This window comes from Dendropsophus ebraccatus, chromosome 1 (genome assembly GCF_027789765.1).
Source record: "Dendropsophus ebraccatus isolate aDenEbr1 chromosome 1, aDenEbr1.pat, whole genome shotgun sequence".
Taxonomy (NCBI): domain Eukaryota; kingdom Metazoa; phylum Chordata; class Amphibia; order Anura; family Hylidae; genus Dendropsophus; species Dendropsophus ebraccatus.
The window spans coordinates 211200503-211220775 of record NC_091454.1 but is presented as its reverse complement, the minus strand read 5'-3'; the positions used below and the strand labels follow the sequence as shown (position 1 = coordinate 211220775).

Sequence of the window (20273 nt, the reverse complement as noted above, 5' to 3'; positions counted from 1 at the left end):
TCCTTACCTACCAAACCTTCTCCTATGTCACTATCCTTACCTACCAAACCTTCTCCTATGTCACTATCCTTACCTACCAAACCTTCTCCTATGTCACTATCCTTACCTACCAAACCTTTTCCTGTCACTATCCTTACCTATTAACCCTTCCCCTATGTCACTATCCTTACCTACCAAACCTTTTCCTGTCACTATCCTTACCTACCAACCCTTCCCCTATGTCACTATCCTTACCTACCAACCCTTCCCCTATGTCACTATCCTTACCTATCAAACCTTCTCCTATGTCACTATCCTTACCTACCAAAGATTCTCCTATGTCACTATCCTTACCTACCAAACCTTCTCCTATGTCACTATCCTTACCTACCAACCCTTCCCCTATGTCACTATCCTTACCTACCAAACCTTCCCCTATGTCACTATCCTTACCTACCAACCCTTCTTCTATGTCACTATCCTTACCTACCAAACCTTCTCCTATGTCACTATCCTTACCTACCAACCCTTCCCCTATGTCACTATCCTTACCTACCAACCCTTCCCCTATGTCACTATCCTTACCCACCAAACCTTCTCCTATGTCACTATCCTTACCTACCAACCCTTCCCCTATGTCACTATCCTTACCTACCAACCCTTCCCCTATGTCACTATCCTTACCTACCAACCCTTCCCCTATGTCACTATCCTTACCTACCAAACCTTCTCCTATGTCACTATCCTTACCTACCAACCCTTCTATGTCACAAACCTTACCTACCAAACCTTCTCCTATGTCCCTCCGCAGCCGGCACCCTGCTCTGTAGTGGTCTGGGGCTACAGAGGGGCACTGGTGCTTAGAGGTATCTATCGGGTCAATACCAGGTCAATACCATCTCTTTTTATTTATAGTACTGATGCCCTTCTATGTGGCGGAGTTTGGACGCCCTTTAGCACCAGGTTACTGCAGCCCCTTGTTCTCTAGTTGCCTGCTCTATGTGAATGACTACGTATTGCAGTATTGCTGTGGTGATGTGACTGGAGATGAGCTGTATATTATCTGCCAGGTATCACCTCCTGATGCCTGTGCTTACTTTCCCGGAATAATATTACTATTGCATGCTAGATTTATGTGGTATTATTTTATTTTTCATACGATCTGTAAATTTTCGAGCAGTTTTCCTCCACAGTGCAGCAGCTTTACCAACAATACATCTTTAGTAGCCCGAGAGGAACCATTTTACAGTGATTGATGGCGAGTCCTTGGGCACCAGAAACCATTGAAGCCAAGCTTTCCTGTTTCCTGTCTTTGTTTTTAATACTTGCTGATTACCAGCCCGGAGTTCACCAATATTTCCTCAGGTTCTGCCCTCCTGAGATGCACGTAGCACATAGACGACATAATATCCTTATTAGACTGAGCTAAACACCTTCATAATTTATGGATTGATATATAAACTGCAGCTATACACTATGCTGGGTGGGCGACCACAGCCGGATTAATAAGAGACTTCTTTTTAATGTATATTTGTGCAGCTGCAGGGGGGATATGGATATGGGCCATAAAATGCAATTTCAATGTAATTTCATAGATATGTAGGGTTTTATCGTCTCCATAGTTGCCTAATGGAATGAAGGATCAATTATAGTCATAAATGTATTGACGTTATTTACCGCCACCCCCTGCGCCGCAGACACGTCAATAGAAGTGGAGGAAGGGAGGTGACACCTTCTCTGAGCACATTTCTGGTTTGACAATATTCAAGCCTATTGGTCCTCAAACCCTTAGGGGTGTGTGACCTGTGTTAATCAATAGGGCAAATGCCAGGGCTACACCAAACCCAGTGCTGGACTGGCCCTTCGGGGAATAGTGAAATCCTCCTGTGGGCCCTGATGGCTGCAGGGCCATCCCCGGAATGTCCAGGATTACCAGGTGAGCACACCACTGAATTGCGTGTGTGCCTCTGTACAGTGTCGGACTGGAGTGCCTTGGCCCACCAGGGGAAATCATTCATGGGGCCCACCCTTCAGCCACTATACTTATCTATGGTAACATTAATAAGGGTCCATTAACACGGTGTGATATGGGGCAGCATAGGGCTGCAAACGATTGCTAATCAGCAGGGCAGGAATACACCGAGATGTGCGGCCAACAACAATGATTTATACAGCTGCACAAAAGATCAAATCAGCCGACTAGCGGGCATTTGCGCGTCAGCTGATCTCTGACACTTTTACATGGGGCTTCCTAAGAGCTTTTGTTACCTATAATTGCCCTGTGCAATTGGCTATAAGACAGGTTTCTTTGCATGATAACACTTTATACAGATACAAAAGTCATACAGCTACCAATAACACCAGTATATAAAGAGCAAATATCCCCACACATATTACCGCCATACTGTTACTGACCAGATCCTGTATACCAAGACTGATATTGCCAATAATACCAGTATATAGGAGGGAAATAGTATCACCATACATATTACCGCTATACTGGTGCTGACCAAATCCTGTATACTATGACCAATATTACCAGTACACAAGGGGGAAATATTACCGCCGCTACTACTGACTAGTACCACCACATACTGACTTACACCGTCACCGCTGCTACTGAATAAAATCCTCTGTACACAGACCACTATCACCTCATACAGTCATATAGAGGCAGACCCAGCTCTACACAGGCTCTATACACCATATACATTACACTGCAGTTACATCAGGTGACTCACAGGAGACGTCTTCTCTGATCGGAGTTCTTCGCTTTTCATCTTCTTCTCCATCTGCCCTGGGCCATCAGAACTTCACCGAGCCACGAATCCACAGAATCTGCCAGACAGACATATTAGGCTTCACACTCTGGCACCATCCTCATCTCTCTACACACTGCACATCTGTATTGGCCCCTTTACTGGTCCCTTGTTCAGTCTTCCATATAGATGGCCCCATGTGCATCTACTATAGTAGAAATCCCCCTATGCGCAGTCCCCCTATAGTAGATGACAACCTCTGTGCATCCCCTATACAAGGGGTAGGGAACCTTGGCCCTCCAGCTGTTGCAAAACTACAACTCCCATCATGCCTGGACAGCCACAGCTAAAGCTTTAGTTTTGCATTAGCTGGAGAGCCAAGGTTCCCTATCACTGCCCAATAGTATATGACCCCCTCTGTGCATGCCCTATTATATACATCCCCCCTGTGTTGTCTCACCTATAAATGGCTCCCCTATGTTGTCCCCCTTATAAATGGCTCCCCTGTGTTATCCATCCCGCATATACTGTAGATAGCCCCCTTTTGTTGTCCATCCCCCTATACAGCCCCCTTATGTTGTCCATCCCCCTATATAGCCCCCTTCTGTTGTCAATCCCCCTATACAGCCCCTTATGTTGTCCATCCTCCTATATGGCCATTGGCCCCCTTATGTTGTCCATCGCCCCAAAACAGCCCCCTTTTGTTGTCCATCCCCCTATACAGCCCCCTTTTGTTGTTCACCCCCCCTATATAGCCCCCTTCTGTTGTTCACCTCCGTATATAGCCCCCTTCTGTTGTCCATCCCCCATATAGCCCCCCTTCTGTTGTCCATCCCCCATATAGCCCCCCTTCTGTTGTCCATCCCCCATATAGCCCCCTTCTGTTGTCCATCCCCCATATAGCCCCCCTTCTGTTGTCCATCCCCCATATAGCCCCCCTTCTGTTGTCCATCCCCCATATAGCCCCCCTTCTGTTGTCCATCCCCCATATAGCCCCCTTCTGTTGTCCATCCCCCATATAGCCCCCCTTCTGTTGTCCATCCCCCATATAGCCCCCCTTCTGTTGTCCATCCCCCATATAGCCCCCCTTCTGTTGTCCATCCCCCATATAGCCCCCTTCTGTTGTCCATCCCCCATATAGCCCCCCTTCTGTTGTCCATCCCCCATATAGCCCCCCTTCTGTTGTCCATCCCCCATATAGCCCCCCTTCTGTTGTCCAACCCCCATATAGCCCCCCTTCTGTTGTACATCCCCCATATAGCCCCCCTTCTGTTGTCCAACCCCCATATAGCCCCCTCCTGTTGTACATCCCCCATATAGCCCCCCTTCTGTTGTCCATCCCCCATATAGCCCCCCTTCTGTTGTCCATCCCCCATATAGCCCCCCTTCTGTTGTTCACCCCAATATAGCCCCCCCTTCTGTTGTCCATCCCCCATATAGCCCTCTCCTGATGTCCCCCTAAAAATAAACAAAAACAACTCACCTTACAACACGCTCCCCCGTCGGTCGCGGGTGTCTTCTTCTCTCTTCACGACAGATCCGCAGCATCCTGGTGAAGTCCCGGGCAGCACGTCGCCTCTGAGCTCTGTGTGCGCCGCGGCGGCTGAGACTTCCGGTACACGCTCCCAGCCGGAAGTCCCAGCCGCCGCAGCGCACACTGAACTCAGAAGCGACGTGCTGCCCGGGACTTCACCAGGATGCTGCGGATCTGTCGGGGGCGGGAGCGGAGGTGACACTGACACTCTTGTGATCGCAAGCAAACGCTGCTTGCGGTCACAAGAGTGATTGACAGGGCGGGAAGCCTATGGCTTCTCGCGCTGTCAATCAGCACACTACATTTAACTGGAAGCGATTGTTGCGATCGCTTCCAGTTAAAAAGATAGGTGCCGCACCCGAGTGGGCCCCCCGGGAGCACGGGGCCCCGTCTGGGCTTGCTGGCTGGAGACCACATGGCTGCAGTCTCCAGCCCTGTGTCCCCTGACAGGGGGCGGGGCCCACTCCAGCTCGGGGCCCACCGGGGGTTTCCCCGGCCCCCCGGTGGCCCAGTCCGAGCCTGCCTCTGTATATATATATATATATATATATATATATAGGGGATTGCACGGACTGGGGCATCTACTATACGGGACTACACAGGTGGCCATTCAGGGATGGCAAGAGCAAATTCTGCATAGGGTGCCATTTACCCTAAGGTTGGCCCTGCTTAAACCAACTTACAAGTCCAGCACTAATGACTGCCGCAATCTGTATCCTGTTTCTCTGGGCACCCCCATAGATTTATAGGGGGGCTGTCCACAGAAAAAGGACAAAGATCGCTGCAAGACAGGGAGTATAGCATGTTACCGTCCCGTTCTCCCCGCTCATTCTAATAATTTATAGAGGTCATAGTTTTTTAAAAAAAAAGATGTGCTTTAAAGTCCATGGACGCCTTTGCTTTTATTCTGTTTTATTGCTGATTTGTTTCCTAAATTTAAAATGCAGCAATCTTCTATAATCTTTATTAAAAATTTTCTTCCATTTAGATGCTAATATAAGGTAGATAAAGGCAGTATTACATGGACTCAGTTCCATGGTATATCTACTAAATTGGCATAGATTGGTGCTCATGTACAGAGTTTATTACAAGCACTGTTACACAGGGAGATGTGCGGCCAACAGTGGATTATTTTTTGATGGGTCAGAACTGAATGATCAGTCGATGAGCGAGGGTTTGCTCATTTGTCAGCTGATCTCTAGCCCCATTACATGGGGACGATATCTGCCTGATTTGACAGATAATTGGCCTGGGTAATACAGCCTTAAAGAGGACCTGTCACCCCCCCGCGCCGGGGTGACAGGCTCCCCACCCCCAGATAGATCCCCTTATACTTACCTCATGTCGCCGAGTCCCGCTGCCGGAGACGGTCCCGGGACGGAGATATCCCGGTGAGAAGCCGGCGCGCGCGCTGTGGAGATGGGTCCGGCGTCCATAGAGAATGAATGGACGCTGGACTCATCTCCACAGCGCACGCGCCGGCTTCTCACCGGGATATCTCCATCCCGGGACCGGCTCCGGCAGCAGGACTCGGCGACATGAGGTAAGTATAAGGGGATCTATCTGGGGGTCGGGAGCCTGTCACCCCGGCGCGGGGGGTGACAGGTCTCCTTTAAGTCAGATCGACATTGTTATAGAGAGCAGAAAGAAAGGGGATGGGGTAACGGTGTGGAAAGGGGGTGGAGAGCATGGTCGCCACATAAACTAACAGAAAAAAAGAACTTAAAGGGAATCTGTCTCTAGGGGTTTATGCTGCCTTAAAGGAGGGCAGCATAAACTAGTGACAGAAATGATGAACAGATTGGTGTATTACTTATTACTTACTCACTCTCTTCAGCTGTTCTCCTAATATGCAGGAGAATGGGATTCATGCCATACAGCTCCCTCCGCCCTCCAGCTGCTGATTGACAGTTGACTGCCTTTACACAGCATGGATAGATAACTGCCAATCAGCAGCTGGTGGGCTGAGTTTGCTGGTGCTCATGAATATCCTGGACTACTGAGCACATGCACATACTGGAGAGGACTACTTATTGTCCATGTTATTCAGTAGGATATCTCTGGATCAGCTGCACAGAACAATGTGTGTGATACATCATTCTGTTCAGCTTCTTTGTCACTGTTATCCCTAAACAGAACTGCATAAACCTGCTGACAGAGTCTCTATGAAGAGCAAAATGTCAAGGCCATAACAGAACTAAGCAAAATTTTTAATTAGGACGTACAAACAAAAACAAAAAACCTCCATAACCTTTAACTGTGCTAGAATTTCATAAAGGTTAATGAATGTCATACAGAATGAATACATTTTTCAATGCATATGTGAAATGTATACTTTTCATATGGGAGTCAATGAGGCTATAGGAGCCTTTAAGGCATTTGGCCTAGGTATACATTATTTAATGAATGTCACTCCTCACCATTCAACTCAGGATATGTTAAGGCCCAAGAGAAGTTAAGGGAGGACACATCTGGGGTAAACATACAATGGGTTGAGAACCTAGGTTATGGAGGAGCCCCTATTCAATGGGAATCTTGCAATGCACCACTTCACCTATGGTGGTGCTTCAGGTGAATTGAACCTTTTCTCACAGATATCACTGGAGGTTTTTTTCCTCATTACATCCTGTGATGAGCCTATTGTGGGGACACTCTTATTAAGAAAAAATGAATTGTACTAAATGGCTAGAGAGACATATGGTACCTTTCATATATCTAGCTGTGCTTCCAGAACATGAAATGAGAAATGCTTTTATTCGCTGGCACAAAGAGTCAAAGAGGCGTTCCCAAGTTCCTGACTAGCTGCAGGCTGGAATGTCTCCTCTCCCGCCCCCCCTGCTTGATTGACACCTGGAAGCTGAGTCCCAAGCAGGGTCTGGTATGGGAGGGGGAGGGAGGTGTTACAGCTTGCTGCACTGCAGGAGCTAAGGAACGCCTCTTTGACTCTTCATTCTATAAAATAAAAGAATTCTACATTCTGGAATCGCAGACAGATATATGAAAGGTACCAGGTGTCTCCTTGTAGGAACAGCTATCTAAATGTATTATCAGCTTGGTTCATGAATTCCCAATGACAGTATCCTTTTAAAGCGAATGTTCCTAATGTGTAGCATATCAACAGAATGGTGTCAGCAAGCCGTGGACCTTTTTTTGAACCGCAGCCCGGTTCCCGCGTATGGTGTCGATCTATCGCCGGACACCGGTCTGAGCTGAAGCACTAGAGGCAGGCCGCCTCCCAGTGGGAGGAAACTCTTGCCCCTCTGTGACGCGGCTCCATTAGAATCAATGTCACAGAGGGGTGGGGGGTTCCCTCCCACTAGTGGCAGGCCAGGCCCATCTCAAGTTCACCCCCAGCCGATGCCTGGAAATAAAATGTTGCCGTACGAGGGAAGCGGCAACGGTTCAAAAAAAAAAAAAAAAAAGGACTGCGGCACCGGCTTCCCCGCATTGACATACTACACTTAAAGCGAAGCTTTTTATATGAATAGGTCACTGCCGGCCCGGGGATGCCGTTCTATTCCCAGGCAAGAAACACTGAAGGCAGGTTGGCCCCCAGTATGATGAAACCCCCTCCCCTCTGTGACGCGGCTCCATTGATTCTAATGGAACTGGGGGTCGGCCGATGCGCCTCCAGTGCTTCATGCCGGGTCGGTGCTTGGAATAGACCAGTGTCGTGCGCGGGAACAGGGCTGCGGTTAAAAAAAAAAAAAGGCTGGAGCACTGGCATTCCCGTGCCGTTGGCAGTCTATTCATGTAAAAAAAAATTTAAGTGATGTACCTGATAGTCCATTCGCTTTAACTATGCTTCTGTCCATTCATTAATGTACTATAGTTCAGTTCTACTAAGTGAGATGCATTAGGAATGCTTCCAGACCATTCACCGACCATAAATCCAGAGGAAATAAATATTAAGTGCAGGCAAGGCAGCAGACCACATCTTCCGGTTGCCTGTGTGCCCTCTTACTATGCAAGTCCCTCTTCAAACATTAGTGATGACATCACCGCACAATGAATATGCTATGTTCTGTGGGTGATAAAACCTGATGGACTCATTGCATATTACGCAGATAATCCTCCTGTGAGGTCACGGCGCTCTCAAAATATAAACAGGACTCGGTGTGTTTACTCGGCCCGTCAGTTCATTCCATATAATGTTTCATCGCTCCGTAATGTACGCAATATTCCCGGCTGTTATAGTCTTAGAGTACTTAGAGGGTTTCTGCAAGGAACGGAAGTGAACTCTTTATCACCATCCTTAATTTAGTGTTACGAAGGAATCTCCTTATATGCAGTCTGGCGTGGAAGAACATTGCTAACACCGAGCTGGTAAAAGAATACACAGCGAGCGCGGCTGGGAGAGGTAAGCCGTGGGCTGCCATCTATTATAAGGTGCATTCTCTTACAGGTGGAATGTATTAGTGTCTGCTTAGCTGAAATTAATGAAGACTCCGCAGCCGGAGGAGGGACCCCAGGAGAATCTATTTTCATATAAAGAAATGTTAACATTGTAACTTATATATAACAAAAAAAAAAACACCGTAGGGGGAGGCATGGCGGTGATTTAAATGACTAAAAACACAAATGTCTTGTTCCGAGCCGCTGGTTTTAATGGAAGGAGTGGGTCGCCGGATAAAGGAAAACTATTATCAACATTAGTCTTTATGAAATGCTCAGTACAATGAAATATAATTGAAGATTACGACTTATTTCAGTGGAGTGACTCTGATTGCGTTTAGTTTTGTTCCTCCTAGAAGGATGTGAAGAAGACATCAGTGGTTCGGCCTTGTGCGCCTGGTGGAACCCACTGACTTACCAGGAGGCCCATCAGTTTCGTTCAGGAGTCTGACGCTTTGATGGGAAAGTTTGATGGAATTAGCAATGGAGGTGCCGATCCAAATGTGTCTGGAAGTAGTGATAGGACGCTGGGGGGAGTGGAGTTGTCGGTGGGCACTGAATTGCCTCTCTCTATCTGCGGAGTTTGTAATGAACAAGCTCCCCTGGGTGATGCCACATCTTTATTTTCACTACCAGCATTGTCTAGATTATTTAGCCCAATCACTCTGTGACATCATCAAATAAACCCACCCCTCACTCAGTGACATCACCAGATAAACCCACCCCTCACTCGTTGACATCACCAGATAAACCCACCCCCTCACTCAGTGACATCACCAGATAAATCCACCCCCTCACTCTTTGACATCATCAGATAAACCCACCACTCTATGGCATCACCAAATAACCCCCCCCCCCCACTCTATGGCATCACCAAATAACCCCCCCACACACTCTATGGCATCACCAGATAACCCCCCCTTCACCCTATGACATCATTAGCTCACTCTACATTATGACATCACTAGGCCATTCTCTACATTATGGCATCACTAGCTCACTCTCTACATTATGGCTCACTCTACGGTATAACATCACTAGCTCAGTCTGTACATTATTGTGTTGTCCCACCACTGGTGTACTTTTCTCTTCTCTTGTGCACCTGCCGCAAAAGCTTCTTTCTCCAGGTTAAGTGGTGATGAAGGGTACTTTAAAGTTTCATCAATAGATGTCAGTATTTTGTATTTCTATGAATGCACAGCTGAAGGTCCTTATGGGTTAATGTTTTCTGTGTACCATGTGCTTATAGCAACCAATAGGAGGTTCTTCTGCTTCTAACTTATCACTTTCCCTCTTTCTTTTGCACCCACTCATTCCCATCAATCACAGGGTGGATTACTTAGCCCCTGTAGGAAGTTAGTTATTTGGTGGAGGAAGTTCAAGTTCAGTCCTATCCAGATTCTTGTGGGAGAAAGACACACAGAGCAAGTGTCCCTGCTGCAGCCAAGCCAGGACTTGGCTTATGCCAGGACCCTTGTCCGGGACCAAAGAGCAGTCTAGTCTAAGACACGAGTGTGTACAGATGCAGCTAGAGACAACCAGTTCTTCCAGTATTATTACTATATCTACTATGCAGTGCTAAACACTAAAAAGGGAGAAGAGTCTAGAAACATCCTGCCCCTCGCTGTGAACCAGTCTAAAAGGTGCAGGGCAGTATCCTGATAACCAGAGGAACTAGCCTGGATAGGGCAAAGCTTCCAAAGGAAGGTCTACGTATCCTATCTCGTGGTGCAGGTAACTGGGACACCCCCGGAAACTTAGCTTCACCCAGATAACCAGGACTGGGGCTTGGATCACCCTATAAGGATGGGTCACTCGACACTGTAGGGCACAAGGTGGTCTAAACACAGTCTAAACACAGGTACAAGTAGACTTCTCACTCTACAAGTAGTTCCTCAAAATTCCGGCAGAGTACACAGCTACATTGGGTTGGGACTCCCTCAACAAACTCTTCTCCTCTACTCTACTCTCAACTTTCCAAGCACCGCTACAACTACCTCTCTTCTCTTCTACTTCTTCAAGCACCTCCTTAAGCAAGACAGAGTTAAGCACTAAAGTCTGTGTGAAGATGTATCTATTCTACCAAAGTGAGTTGTACTATTGAAAGACTGCACAGTAAAGTTGTTCTATTTTTGATATCACTGGGAGCCCATCATCCTTTATATGTACCAGCACCCATACACACTAGCCGCACACCTTGTTTTTTTCCCTCCCTTTCTGTGGGTGGCGGTACGGATAGTCCGGGTGGGTCAGTTGCCACTCAGAACTACCGTGACAAGAGCCCAAGGGACCCATCACAACCCGGCAGGTCTCCGACCATTTGGGGATTACAGCCAGCCACAACACAAAGCAGGTACCAACATCACACCTGTGTGCTGGATAAGCACTGGCATCACAACACTAACCTTTGGCTGAGCTGACACAACCACCTGTCATAACATTACATAGTGGATCACCACATTATGACATCATTAGCTCACTCTCTACAGTATGACATCACTAGCCCACTCTACATTAAAACATCACTAGCTCACTCTCTACATTATGAAGTCACTAGCTCACTGTCTATATTATGACACAACTAGCTTACTTTCTACAGTATGACATCACTAGCTTACTATCTACAGTATGACATCACTAGCCCACTCCCTATATTATGACATCACTAGCTGACTCTCTACAATATAACATCACTAGCTCACACTCAGTATGACATCTCTAGCTCACTCTCTACAGTATGACATCACTAGCCCACTCCCTATATTATGACATCACTAGCTCACTCTCTACAATATAACATCACTAGCTCACGCTGTACAGTATGACATTACTAGCTTACTCTCTACAGTATGACATCACTAGCCCACTCCCTATATATTATGACATCACTAGCTCACTCTCTACAACATCACTAGCTCACGCTCTACAGTATGACATCACTAACTCACTCTCTACAGTATGACATCACTCTTTACACTCTCTATATTATGACATCAATCTCTACGCTCTCTCCATTGCCACTGCTAGAGGTGTCTCTGAGCGGCTTACACCCTTTTCCTAATGACATTATTAGATAACACTACTCCTCGCGGCTGTCTTATGGCTTGTGCTTAGCATTACCAGTCATTTTTTAGACAATGTTTGTCGAGTTCTGGCTGGTGCTTTGTCACGGTAATGCGAATTGATGGTGAAACAATATGTACATGTCCACTGGGAGCCGGTGGCCGACACACCGTGTAAAATTAGCGACAGTTCACATATTTAATTTACGGTGAGTTGTCTTGTTAACTGAATGCGAATTAGCAAGGTGTTGATGAATTTGTTGCTAATAGCAGAAGTCATGTGACTTAAAGGGATTGTGAGACACAAGCGGAAAAAGGCTCTGACCGTCAGTACAGAAAATATGCAGGTATTGCACACAGGCTCTGCTGTACCAGCTCAGCTCCATTCACCTACAGTACAGACAGCATGCAATACCAGACACAGCCATGGACAGGAGGGGCGCTGCTTTTGGTAAAAATCTTAAAGCCCCTCTTAAGGTTTATGCATCTCTTTCGTAAAAGCTCAGGGGAGAAAATACAAAAAGTAGATACATAGGTTATCAATTAGAAGGAAATTATTATATGACCAATGAACAGGCCTTTATACTACAGTATATACATTTGTCTATCTATCTATCTATCTATCTATAGTATACCAGAGCGTAATCCCTGTGGCTGGGCTGAGGATGGCACCTGTCCACAAGAGGTTTATTGACTATTCTAGGAGGTAACATGTTTTATATCAAACTGTTCTGTGTATTTCTCTGTACCAGTAACTGGCAGGCAGAGATTGGGTTACATGCTTTTCACTGCACACCACACAACAGCGACACCTACTGACCTTAGTGGGAACTGCTTAGGTAGTGTAGTGTAGTAAGCTTGGAAGTTGCTAGAAGGGGGAGGAGCAGTCTCCTCATACAACCTAACTGTGACAGGAAGTAGTGTTCAGTGTGTGTTCAGTCTCTGGCAAGTCAGAGCTCAGTGCTCAGTGTTTACAGCCACTATACAGTGCAGCTAGTGGTTGTTCTGCAAGCAGGCCAGTTAAAGCGTAACTGTCATTTCAGGGCCATTTTTCTGAAAACATTAAATATCAACAGTACAAGCGATTCTAAGAAACTCTGTAATAGGTTTTATGTACTAAAAGAGTTTCCTTCTGTAGTGAAAAAGCAATCTCCCAGCCTCCCCCCTCACAGCAGATGAAGCAGGATTTCTGTCTCCATTATGTGGCTATGAAGAGGGGAGGGGCTGTTAGGAGTGACTGAGCACGGAGCAGTCCTGCACAGCACAACACCCTGCAATCTTCTCTCAGTAAGTTCATAGATAAGCACTGACCTTTCTGATACCTGAATTTAGCGTTTTAGGTGCCCAGAGAGTCTACAAACGGCTGACCTTCATGTCACCTCTTCCTGCTCCCTCATCTCCCTCAGCCCCTCCCCCCTTCATAGGCTTACAATGGAGAGAGCAGAACCCGTCCTCACTGGCTTCTCTGTAATGAAGACGTGTTTGCCTGATAATGCACAGATAAGAAGTCAGGGGGGGAGGCTGGGAGATTGCTTCTTGAGTACAGAAGGAGGCTTTTTTGGCTGATGAAACCTATTACAGAGTTTCTTAAAATCGCTTATACTACTGATTTCTGCAATAAAAAAAAACATGACAGTTACGCTTTAAGCCTGCTTGTTATTAAAGAAGGGGAAGGAGATAAAGGAGGAGAGACTGAACCAGAGGAGAGTTCTTCAGAAGTATTTACAGAGATACAAGGTATTTCTCTAGTGTTAGTGGGAATCCTAAGGGCAGAACTCCTAAGCCAAAGGACTTGAGCATACTGAGTAGCAGAGATTACTGAGGCCTCTGTACCCATCTTCCTAAATTCGGGGGGTAAGATTAACTAGGACCCCTGGATACCTCTGGGACCCGAAAGTTGTGGCCTAAGGCCCGGCCCAGTAACCTAAGCAGGAAGCTCCCCAGCAGACTGAGAGGGAAAGACAGACTCAAGCACCATTGGGGAAGAGGTCCACAGGATCACAGTGCCCACCAGCGTCCCACACGTACTGACAGACCAAGATCTGAGGCAGATCATCTCTCCACACACCACCAGACTCTCCACAAGCGCAGTAACCCAGTCAAGGCCGCCAGTATTAACAGCTGCTGTATACCAAAGGACTGTATACCATCTGAACGTCCACCAGTAAAGGAGTTATTGTTACACTGCCTCCCTCCTTGTCTCCCTGTTGTCCTGGTTATCTGCACCACCATCAAGGGCCATTGTACCGGACAACAGTATTTGGAGTTGGCCCCGGGGGGGGAACTACAGGTTCATATCATTGACCACCTTACACACAGGTGCAGCCCCCCTACAGGAACCTCTGCAGTAGCCCACAGAAGAGAGAGAAAACCCAGGGAAGCGCCAGAGGGTCCCCCTGTACCTGCAGAAGCCTTCGTGCCCACCTGTGACCGTGACAAGATCCAGCTATCCTGCAGGTACAGCACACCCTCACTCTGCAGTCCTCACTGAGGAGCTCAGCGCCACACTCAGGAGAGACTACTACCACCATCATCCTCTCCTCATTCCCCTCACTCTCTTCCATGAGTACCCCGGCTCACTGCATATCTATCTATCTATCTATCTATCTATCTATCTATCTATCTATGCCCAGTACTGTAAGCGTTGGGTATATCAGTGGGCAGAACTATACAGGCATTCTTTAGGCAGCATTCCTTTCGGTATTAAAGTGGTACTTTGGAGAGAAAAATAAAGTGTTTTTTTTATTAACCGGTGTCAGAAAGTTATATAGATTTGAAAATTACTTCCATTTAAGAATCTTAAGTCTTCCAGTACTTATCAGCTGCTGTATGTCCTGCAGGAGGTGGTGTACTCTTTCCAGTCTGACACAGTGCTCTCTGCTGCCACCTCTGTCCATGTCAGGAACTGTCCAGAGCAGTAACAAATCCCCATAGAAAACCTCTCCTGCTCTGGACAGTTCCTGACATGGACAGAGGTGGCAGCAGAGAGCACTGTGTCAGACTGGAAAGAATACACCACTTCCTGCAGGACATACATCATTTACAAATCTGTATAACTTTCTGCTACCAGTTGATTTGAGAACTATTTTTTCTCTCCGGAGAACCCCTTTAATTCCTTACATCATGTTATATTATACCATTTCTCATAAATGCTCATAAAACTCTGGACCATGCCTTAAAGTTATTCTGTTATGAAGACATATAACTATAGATTATGTTTGGTAATGGGGAAAAAGTAAGCGCCATGAGTCTTCATTAGGATGGACTCCCTCCAGAAACCTGTGTTCCGCAGAGAGGGTGGTGTTCCAGCTTTCTAGAAAGAGCGGGTCTCAGTAAATTAGAATCTACAGTCTGGGATGACTCAATATCCAGAGCTGGTGGGAGCATTAGTCGCCAGCCAGAAAGCTCAGACGCATGTGACCAATAAAGGGTGTTCTTAAGGAACACTGAAAAAGGGGTACTCCAGTGAAAAAAAACTGTATTCACATCAACTTCTATTAAAAATCTCCAGTCTTCCAGTACTTATCAGCTGCTGTATGTCCTGCAGGAAGTGGTGCATTTTTTCCAGTCTGACACACTGCTCTCTGCTGCCACCTCTGTCCATGTCAGGAACTGTCTAATGCAGGAGTGGTTTTCTATGGGGATTTGCCACTGCTCTGGACATTTCCTGACATGGACAGGCCGCACAACTAACTCCACCCCCAGCTGCAGATTGACACAGTATGGAGAGACAATTGCTAACTGCCAGAGTGCACTGCTGCTCATGAATATCCAGGACTACACAGCACACGCATGTAATGAAAAGGACTAGTTATTGTCATACTAGTTATACATCATACTGTTCATATTCTCTGTCACTAGTTTATGCTACTATTAAAAGAGCAGAGTATGCCGGAAGGTGCTTACACGGCTCTCTCTGGAAGCGTCATAGGAATAAATAGAGCGCGGGTCGCATGATGTACCTGCGGCTCTATTCATAACAAAGAAGCCGGGGCCCAATATAGAGATCGGCGGGGGGTACGGAGGTCGGACCCCCTGAGATCTCTTACTTGTCCCCTTAAAGGGGTACTCCGGAGAAAATCTTTTTCTTTCAAATCAACTGGTTTCAGAAAGTTATATAGATTTGTAATTTACTTCTATTTAAAAATCTCCAGTTTTCCCATACTTATCAGCTGCTGTTTGTCCTGCAGGAAGTGGTGTATTCTTTCCAGTCTGACACGGTGCTCTCTGCCGCCACCTCTGTCCATGTCAGGAACTGTCCAGAGCAGTAGCAAATCCCCATAGAAAACCTCTCCCGCTCTGGACAGTTCCTGACATGGACAGAGGTGGCAGCAGAGAGCACTGTGTCATGCTGTAAAGAATATACCACTTCCTGCAGGACATACAGCAGCTGATAAGTACTGGAAGACTGGGGATTTTTAAAGGGGTACATTAAAACTTATATAGATGTGTCTATATAATGTATTACCAAATCTAAACAGTTGAGGAAAAGCAAGGCATTCTGGAACCTGTAGTACTGTGTACAACTGCTCAACCAGGACAACAAGCAGTGTATAGCAATGAGGACCTACACGGATAGGGAACTCATAAACAAGGCCATTAATAGGGAATAAATGCTGATCTCAGATCATCATCCCATCACATACACAGCACTCTATACACCCGCTGTATACCATCATCCATCACATACATAGTCTATACACCCGCTGTATACCATCATCCATCACATACATAGTCTATACACCCGCTGTATACCATCATCCATCACATACATAGCAGTCTATACACCCGCTGTATACCATCATCCATCACATACATAGTCTATACACCCGCTGTATACCATCATCCCATCACATACATAGCAGTCTATACACCCGCTGTATACCATCATCCATCACATACATAGTCTATACACCCGCTGTATACCATCATCCATCACATACATAGCAGTCTATACACCCGCTGTATACCACCATCCCATCACATACATAGTCTATACACCCGCTGTATACCATCATCCATCACATACATAGCAGTCTATACACCCGCTGTATACCATCATCCATCACATACATAGCACTCTATACACCTGCTGTATACCATCATCCATCACATACATAGTCTATACACCCGCTGTATACCATCATCCATCACATACATAGCAGTCTATACACCCGCTGTATACCATCATCCATCACATACATAGTCTATACACCCGCTGTATACCATCATCCATCACATACATAGTCTATACACCCGCTGTATACCATCATCCATCACATACATAGCAGTCTATACACCCGCTGTATACCATCATCCATCACATACATAGTCTATACACCCGCTGTATACCATCATCCATCACATACATAGCAGTCTATACACCCGCTGTATACCATCATCCATCACATACATAGCAGTCTATACACCCGCTGTATACCACCATCCCATCACATACATAGTCTATACACCCGCTGTATACCATCATCCATCACATACATAGCACTCTATACACCCGCTGTATACCATCATCCCATCACATACATAGTCTATACACCTGCTGTATACCATCATCCATCACATACATAGCACTCTATACACCCGCTGTATACCACCATCCCATCACATACAGTCTATACACCCGCTGTATACCATCATCCATCACATACATAGCACTCTATACACCCGCTGTATACCATCATCCCATCACATACATAGCACTCTATACACCTGCTGTATACCATCATCCATCACATACATAGTCTATACACCCGCTGTATACCATCATCCCATCACATACATAGCACTCTATACACCCGCTGTATACCATCATCCCATCACATACATAGCACTCTATACACCTGCTGTATACCATCATCCATCACATACATAGTCTATACACCCGCTGTATACCATCATCCCATCACATACATAGCGCTCTATACACCCGCTGTATACCATCATCCATCACATACATAGTCTATACACCCGCTGTATACCATCATCCATCACATACATAGCAGTCTATACACCCGCTGTATACCATCATCCATCACATACATAGTCTATACACCCGCTGTATACCATCATCCATCACATACATAGCAGTCTATACACCCGCTGTATACCACCATCCCATCACATACATAGTCTATACACCCGCTGTATACCATCATCCATCACATACATAGCACTCTATACACCCGCTGTATACCATCATCCCATCACATACATAGCACTCTATACACCCGCTGTATACCATCATCCATCACATACATAGTCTATACACCCGCTGTATACCATCATCCCATCACATACATAGTCTATACACCCGCTGTATACCATCATCCCATCACATACATAGCACTCTGTACACCCGCTGTATACCATCATCCCATAACATACATAGTCTATACACCCGCTGTATACCATCATCCATCACATACATAGTCTATACACCCGCTGTATACCATCATCCATCACATACATAGCAGTCTATACACCCGCTGTATACCATCATCCATCACATACATAGTCTATACACCCGCTGTATACCATCATCCCATCACATACATAGTCTATACACCCGCTGTATACCATCATCCCATAACATACATAGCACTCTATACACCCGCTGTATACCATCATCCCATCACATACATAGCAGTCTATACACCCGCTGTATACCATCATCCATCACATACATAGTCTATAAACCCGCTGTATACCATCATCCATCACATACATAGTCTATACACCCGCTGTATACCATCATCCATCACATACATAGTCTATACACCCGCTGTATACCATCATCCATCACATACACACTCTATACACCTGCTGTATACCATCATCCCATCACATACATAGTCTATACACCCGCTGTATACCATCATCCATCACGTACATAGCACTCTATACACCCGCTGTATACCATCATCCCATCACATACATAGCAGTCTATACACCCGCTGTATACCATCATCCATCACATACATAGTCTATACACCTGCTGTATACCATCATCCTATCACATACATAGCATTCTATACACCCGCTGTATACCATCATCCCATCACATACATAGTCTATACACCCGCTGTATACCATCATCCATCACATACATAGTCTATACACCCGCTGTATACCATCATCCATCACATACATAGTCTATACACCCGCTGTATACCATCATCCATCACATACATAGTCTATACACCCGCTGTATACCATCATCCCATCACATACACACTCTATACACCCGCTGTATACCATCATCATCATATCTCGCAGTATAATAAGTGAGTCCACGTATCATTGAATTATTTATCATGGAATTATTCCCCGGCTCTTCGCCATGTCACCCAATGTCGCTGTCTTTAACTAACATTTCTATTTCCAAGCAAACAGCATGTCAGCTCCCGTTAAGGTTAATAGCGGTAATTAATACTCTCCGGAACCTGAGCTTCTGTGTAATGATGATTCATAGGAAGACTTCTACCTGCTCCTACGAGGGACACCAGGGTAGAAATTATTCATGCCAGGCTCATGGACTGAGGGTCTTCATGGCATAAATATAAGATAGCTGCAGGAAAGCTGCTGCCGGCTGTGTTCCCGAACGCCTGTCACATCTACCATGATTCATGTGAACAGCACCACAGGGAACGCAGCTCTGGACTGGGGCAACATTCAGCTCAGACGCTTCCTCCACACTGTCTCGGCTGGCTGGAAGAAGTCTGGAAGAAACTCGCTGTACAGGTATACAGTGACTATGCGGCTGTCTCGACTGTGGCGTCAATAGTAAATATGGGCCACCGTCTCAATTCTTGGACATCATCAGAAATGAGGGGTGTACCCCAATGGGATATGGACATTTGACATGTCCAGAGCAGTAGCAAATCCCCATAGAAAACCTCTCCTGCTCTGGACAGTTCCTGACATGGACAGAGGTGGCAGCAGAGAGCACTGGAAAGTGTCAGTGTCAGAGTGTCAGACTGGAAAGAATACATCACTTCCTGCAGGACATACAGCAGTTAATAAGTACTGGAAGACTGGAGATTTTTAAATAGAAGTAAATTACAAATCTGGATATTTGCAGGAAAAAAAATTTGGTTTCATTGTCTGAAATGTAATATGTACCCTACTGCAAATTTGTACAATAATCCCCGTGTCTGCTGAACATTTCACAATTTTTCCTGATCATTGGACATCAGGTCAGGCAGACTTTATGGGGGCACTCCTCTGACATATGGCCATCTAACATGTGATAAGCACCCACTTCTCCATATTTCAGCAGAGTGACGCATAGGTACAGTTACGGTGCAGTCCTGGCACATTTAATCTTCATGGTGTTTACCCTTTTCGCTATAAGTTCCAATACATTTTTCCTGCAAGAATATTAATGATTTGTCAACATTTGCACAAGGAGCCTTTCTAATCTGTTTGTCTGACGTGTACTCATAGATATTTAACAGGCGCCTTCCTGCAACTTTGTACCAGACTTGAATATTTGCCTGATTCCTGGACATTAAGCAGGACAGA

At 46.0% G+C, this 20273-nt stretch overlaps 1 protein-coding gene and 1 long non-coding RNA gene across 3 annotated transcripts in view; both read right to left on the bottom strand.

Moving 5' to 3' along the window:
* Nucleotides 1-6187, bottom strand: part of LOC138768598 (uncharacterized) — an 81943-nt gene extending 75756 nt beyond the window's left edge. Inside the window, exon 1 of the long non-coding RNA XR_011359170.1 lies at nt 6097-6187. This is a non-coding gene — a long non-coding RNA (uncharacterized lncRNA). The remainder of the gene's footprint in view (nt 1-6096) is intronic.
* Nucleotides 1-20273, bottom strand: part of PDE4A (phosphodiesterase 4A) — a 570117-nt gene that overhangs the window by 309645 nt on the left and 240199 nt on the right. The gene's annotated exons all lie outside the window — the stretch shown is intronic.